Source organism: Ceratotherium simum, chromosome 2 (assembly GCF_057802395.1).
Source record: "Ceratotherium simum simum isolate JZ-2026a chromosome 2, ASM5780239v1, whole genome shotgun sequence".
Taxonomy (NCBI): Eukaryota; Metazoa; Chordata; class Mammalia; order Perissodactyla; family Rhinocerotidae; genus Ceratotherium; species Ceratotherium simum.
Window position 1 is genome coordinate 84,164,649 of NC_141901.1, and position 5,713 is coordinate 84,170,361.

Here is a 5,713-nt window from a genome sequence, read left to right on the forward strand (position 1 = left end):
TTCAGGTGTGCATCATAGTGATTTGATATTTATATACATTTATAACCATAGAAATTTATTACAATATTATTGACTGTACTCCCTATGCTGTATATTATATCCCAGTGACTTATTTATTTTATAACTGAAAGTTTGTACCTCTTAATCCTCTTCTGCTATTTCATCAAACTCCCCATCCCCCTGCCACCTGACAACCACCAGTTTGTTCTCTGTGTGGGTCTGTTTCTGTTTTGTTTTGTTTGCTCGTTTGTTTTGTTAGATTGTTGTTAGATTCCACAATGTTAGATAGTAACATATAAAAATAATATTGAGAGAAACAAGGAATTAAAGTCAGAGGGAAGAAAACCTAACAGCTCACTACATTTTTTTAAGTGACTCTTTAAAAGACTTATTTTTAAGAAAAATTCAATAAGTTTCTGTATATGACATATAAAAGAGTGCTGTCTATCCTAACTCCAGAACATATGTTTCAAATTCATCCGCTTCTCTTGATCTCTGCTGTCAATTTATTCTAAACCAACATATTTCCTTGTTAAAAATGTTAAAATATTTCCTTGTTAAAACTGTTAAAATGATCTCCTAATTGGTCTCGCTGCTTTTCGGCTTGCCCCCTCTCCAATTCATTCTCCTCAACACAGACAAAATCAACTCCCTTTGTAAAATGTAAACCAAATCCTGTCAATTTCACACTAAAACCCCTTCTCTGACTTCGCATTGCTGGGAGTCACAAACCTGAGTCCAATAGGCTGAATTCAACTTGTAGATTTGTTTTGTAGGGCCAACACAGTTCCTTTTCTTTTTTGTTTTGAATTTCAAATTTGAATGCTTTTATATCATTGGACATCTGCTCTTCAGTTCCCAATTGTCCTCACAAATCCCCTGTTCCTGATTCTGACAAATTTAAATTACCTACTTGGCCCAAAAAGGAATTTAAGTTTTTGACTGTATTAAAAAACAACAGCAACATCAAATAAAAATATTTTAATCAGCCTTTAGGTATTACTTACCTAGATAAAAAAAATACCAGAAGTTATTATATGCTTATTATTTGCTAGGCATTTTCCATCTATCTCATTTATTCATTTCAATAACCTTATGATAAAAATACCAATATTATCTCCATTTATCATATAAATAAACAGAATTTTGAAGTTAAATAATTTGCCAAAGATCACTCCACTAGTAAATTGCAGAGCCAAGGTTTGAACTATAGTCTATGTGAAAACAGAGGGATGATGGTTTCACAGGTACCTACATTTGTCAAAACAGATTGAGTTGTATACTTTCAACATGTGTGGTTGAATGTATCTCAACTACACTTTACTATATCTGTTTAAAAAAAAGGCCAAACTTTCCAAACAATCTATTATCCTGTTTTTCCTGTGTTGTAAGGAAATTTGTAATACCATTAAACTGCCTGGCCACTGTTTAAGGGCAATGACATATATAAACATATTTAAGTAATGTATTTCATTAATATGAAGATGAAAGTAAGAAAATAACATCTAAAAGATCACTGACCTTCCACTTGAACAGAAGCTGCTTCCCCAAAGTCATTAATATCTGTTAACTCCAGTGTCTCTAGCTATGCAAGGTAAGCTTCCTATTTGGGTTGTGAACTGTTTCTTTCATTCATTCTTTCTTTCAGTAAATATTTATTGAATAGCTACTACGAGCCTCCACAGTTCTGGAGACTAGAGAGATAGCAGTAAACAAGATAGGTAAAGTTCTACCCTCCTGAAGCTAAGTTCTTCTCTGGAAAGCAGGCAATCGACATAAATGTCACCTGGAGAAAAGTGCTCAGGAAAATAAATTAGAATGAGAGGAAAGTAAATTAGAATAAGAGGAAAAGGAGTGATGAGGGAAGGTCTCTGCCACTTTAGACTGCATGATGGGAGAAGGTCTATCTGATGAGATGACATTGGAGAAGAGACCTAACAGAGTGAGGGAGAGTGCCATGGAAATATCTAGAGAAAGGGCATTGTAGGCAGAGAGAAAAGCAAACGCAAACAACCTTGGATGGCAGTTTGTTGCAAGAGGAGGCCAGGATGTCATGTAGGTTCGGAGGAGAACAATGTCAGTGCTCACTCTGGCAAGAGGCAGAGTATAGGACAGCTAGAAGGCTCTTGCAATGTCAGGTGAGAGATGAAGGTCAAGTAGACTAGAGTGAGAATGGTGCAAGTAGTGAAAAGTGATCAGAATCAGGACGTCTTTAAGAATGAAAGAAAGTCAAGAGAACTTATTGCTGGACTGGATGGAGTGGGGAGGGGGCAGGGATGAAGGAAAAGGTAGAACTTAGTATGACTCCAAGGATTTATGGCTTGAGCACTGGGTAACTGTATATGGAGCTGTACAACTGGGAGCTGTATATGGAGATGAGTACACTGGAAGAAGATTTCTTGAGGGGAAACCAAGTATTCTGTCTCATACTGAAATCTATAAGTGCATACATAATATAGGTAGGTGAGTGTATGAGATCAGGGAGTAGAGAAGGGGATCAGGGTTGGACATTAAATTTGAGAGTTATCAGCATATAGACACATTTAAAGCTAAGAGTGAGTTTCAATTAATCAGACCAGTCCTATGGACCAAGCCCTGCCCCTGCCCCCAAAATTTAGAGGTCATAATTATTAAAAGGCTCTATCCAAAAAGACTAAGGAAATGTGACTGGAAAAGTAGAGGCAAGCCAAAAGAGTGAGTCCTCCCAGGAGCCAACTGAAGAAGGAGGACGTGATCAACTGCATCAAATGATGGGGCTCTTTCCTTCAAGGACTCCCCCATTTACACATCTAGAAAGACTGGCTCTCTTTCTGAGGAGCTGGGAATTTGAGGGATGGTCTTGTCTCACTGTGGGGAGAGGCATTTGGGTGGTGGTAGCAATCTCCCTGTGATGAAAATGCTGGGAAGTGCTAGACGTGAGAATGTAGCTCTGCTGCAAAAAAGGAGTAAAACTTCAGAGCTAACTCCACAGAGCTGAGAAACACACTGCAGTCTGGTGCTGACAAGCATCCGAGGGTGGCCTCCCGCCCTGGCCACAATGAATCTTCGAGGGTGAGCAGTTCCATTTCTCTGTTTTCATGCTCTGTGAAGAGGTCACCTTGCCAAATCCCCTTTTGTTTTTCTCATCAGAGTCAACTGCTTTATAGGCTGCTGGAGGTAAGGAAGACTTTGAAACTGACTCCAGCAGAGAAACACGGGAAGATTTCTGAAAATTGTGATAGAGGAGAGGCAGTCTCAAGCAGAGAACACTGGTAATACGTCAGGCTTTCAGAGATCAGTAAGTGTTAAGCACAGTGTCACCACCATCTGAACACCTTCTATAGTCAGATCCTACTGCTTCCCGACAGGCTCAAAAGAGCAGGAGATCCTCTCTTTTTCCATCCTGAAGACTGCCTCAGGCACTCCGACTGGAGCAGGGGGTCTAACATGGTATAGCAAACAGCTGTCAGTTCAATAAGAAAACTGGGAGTCTTAGGGTAATATTTGACAAATTCTCTGTATCTTTGATTGAACTGAAACAAACAAGGCTTAGCTCCTTAATAATAAATAAACAAGACACGGAGATGGGAAGAGAGATCATTTGTTAGTCTATACTTACCTCATATTCTTTCAAGAGATACTGTAGAATTAGTATATATTGAGACACAATTTCAAACTTGCCCCCACCCCCCCCACACACAAATAATCCAATAACTTAGGTAGCCTCTGCTCATAAATTCTGTCATTTGAATAAACCAGCACCTTCTAGAAATTGATATTCTCGGCTCTCTTTTCCTTGAGACTTTGAAAAACACAGATGCTCCGTATGAGCTCAGAGGTGTGATATGTCCCATCTAAAGACTTGTAATGGGGTTCCTCCTTCCATATTTCCACTGGTCTTTTCAGTGTTAAGGACCAACCCTCTATGTTGGGAGCATTCAGAGTGTGTCAGGTCTGTAAAAAGTGGGTCTGCTGTTCAGCCAGCCTTAGCTAAATTTCAGAACAAAGGTAGATCTTTCTGTTGGATAATGTATAGATGACAGTCAGATCATTATTAATGAAAGACCCACGGGCCACATTGACAAGACTAACAAATAACATTTCTTCCCTACCAAGTGAGCTGTGGGGCTTCCTCAAATGGGGATGAAGACTTTGGCCATGTTGCCTGGCCTTCAGGCAGTGTCCTAGCCCCAACTCTGTCAAGTGGTACTCATAGTTCCCCCTATGCTGACCACACCCTTCCCCTGGTACCTCCAACTCTGTTCCTTTCTCATACTTCTACCAGAGCTTTGTCCAATTTCTCTTCCCTCTTCCTTCTCAGGATGGGTGACTATCTTGTAATTTCTATAGAAATGGGAAAGGAGACAGCTTTCCCTCTATTACCTTTTTAATCCATAGCAATTCCATAAATTCAGTATTCAGATTCTTTCATGGGGGCTAGACTCCCAAGAGTCTACTCTGGAAGTAAAAAGTAGGAATATGCTTCAGGGATTTTTTCACTTTCTGATTTAAACAGTCTTCTCAGGAGGACGTTGTAAGTGACTCTGGGAAATGGGGGAAGAACTATATACAAAGTACAGAAAAAAATATCAAAATTGTTATTTTAAGATGTTTTCTAGCTATATGTGGTATCCATTTGAAATATCTGAAATCCTATCTTGCAGATAAATTACTTTTTTTCCTCCGTGAGCTCTTCAGTTGTGGGGATTTGGAAATCCCCTCTCTATAAATCTAACACTGAGAACAGAACCACTGATTATCTACCAGGCAGAACAGGGTCTCATACACTCAGAACACCATAAATATAGTGACCTTGGTATGCTTGTTTAATTGTAGTAGTCCATTCACATTCGAAATACTTCCGCAATACGACACCAAAATGGAAGACAAATGAGCTCAGAGGCTTAAATATATATTTCCTTGCATTTTTCTTTTCATCAGATGAGGATTATCATAAAATGTGCAATAGAAATCAGCTGTTTAAAAACCAAAAAGAATTGTGATTATTTACACATCGTTGTTTAGCACGGCTTGTTAGTCTTCTTCCCTACCCCACCCCATTCCTGCAATCTCTACTTGCAGTTTTGCTTACACTGTCCTTTCTGTCCTGAAGCCTGGAACAGCTTGAATCTATTTGTGTGAGCTGTGTTGGAGAAAGAGGTAGGGGGCATCCTCAGGATGTTGGCTATAATCCTACCTTTATTGTCTGTCTGACCCCAGTGGCTTGCATTTTCTCCAACATCACAGTACGATTTTGCAAGAGTTGCAACTGGTATGCAAGTTTCCATCTTACTTAGACTGATGTCAAAAATCAAATCTACTTAATCTACTCCTCCATAACCTGGCCCAGATACTCATCACATGAGGGATGGCATTTGGGGACTTTCAAATTCCCACAGCTTTTAGGGACACCATGAAGACTTCGATCAGTCTTGCCATCATGTGGCTACTTTAGCATTAGATTGAGTTTTGTCCCTAAAAGATGACTACTCATCAGCTGGTCTCTGAAGATTCTGGGGCCTACTTGGGTCCCCCAATCAATTTTGTCATTTTAGTTATGGACCTGCCTTTTTTAGGAAGAAGCAATATAATCATCTTTAAAGTTAGTTTTCTAAAGAAAATAGGCTTACATATTATCCACCACAAGTACCCCTCTTGGTATTTCATTAAGTTGGAAGCTGGTGAGTTTGTACAATGCTACAAACTTCTAACAGAAACAGTCACTTTTTTTTTT